The 461-nt window shown below is 80.7% G+C and overlaps 1 protein-coding gene across 1 annotated transcript in view; it reads left to right on the plus strand.

Annotated features, from left to right (window-relative positions):
• Positions 1 to 237: 237 nt before the first annotated feature.
• The window catches only part of TMEM158 (transmembrane protein 158), a 2,289-nt gene continuing 2,065 nt past the window's right edge, over positions 238 to 461 (plus strand). Inside the window, exon 1 of the mRNA XM_026454864.1 lies at positions 238 to 420. The gene's annotated coding sequence lies outside the window, so the exon portion shown is untranslated. The remainder of the gene's footprint in view (positions 421 to 461) is intronic.

The following is a 461-nucleotide window of genomic DNA, read 5'->3' on the forward strand; positions in this document are numbered from 1 at the left end:
TGAGAACGCTATTCACCCGAAGCGCGGGGGAGCCGGGGCGCGCCCGCAGGCTTCCCTGCCCGCCCGCACGCACCCCCGGCGATCAGTTCTCCGCCGCGCCCCCGCACCCAGCCCCGCCCCGGCGATTCCTCTCCCAGCCCCGGCGCGTGGAACCCCGCCCTCCCCCGAGTCCCCGAGCCCGGCCAGCGGAGGGCGGGGCGGGGCGGGGCACGCGGGAGGCGGAGCCGAGCCGGGGAATCCTGCTCTGGGCAAGCACTCGGCGCCGCAGAACAGCCCGGCCGTCCAAAGGCCCCGGCGCCGGGGGCGGCGGGGAACCCCAGACGCAACCGGGTCTGGAGGGATCCCCGCGCCGAGCCAGCCGCCGCCACCGCCTCCGCGCCGCCCCCGCGGGCTTGGCAGGCGCCCGGCGCGCCCGCACTGCGCCCGGCCGCCGGCTCCCGCGGTCCCACCGTGAGCTCGCC

The sequence above is a fragment of the Piliocolobus tephrosceles genome, chromosome 2 (assembly GCF_002776525.5).
Source record: "Piliocolobus tephrosceles isolate RC106 chromosome 2, ASM277652v3, whole genome shotgun sequence".
Classification (NCBI taxonomy): domain Eukaryota; kingdom Metazoa; phylum Chordata; class Mammalia; order Primates; family Cercopithecidae; genus Piliocolobus; species Piliocolobus tephrosceles.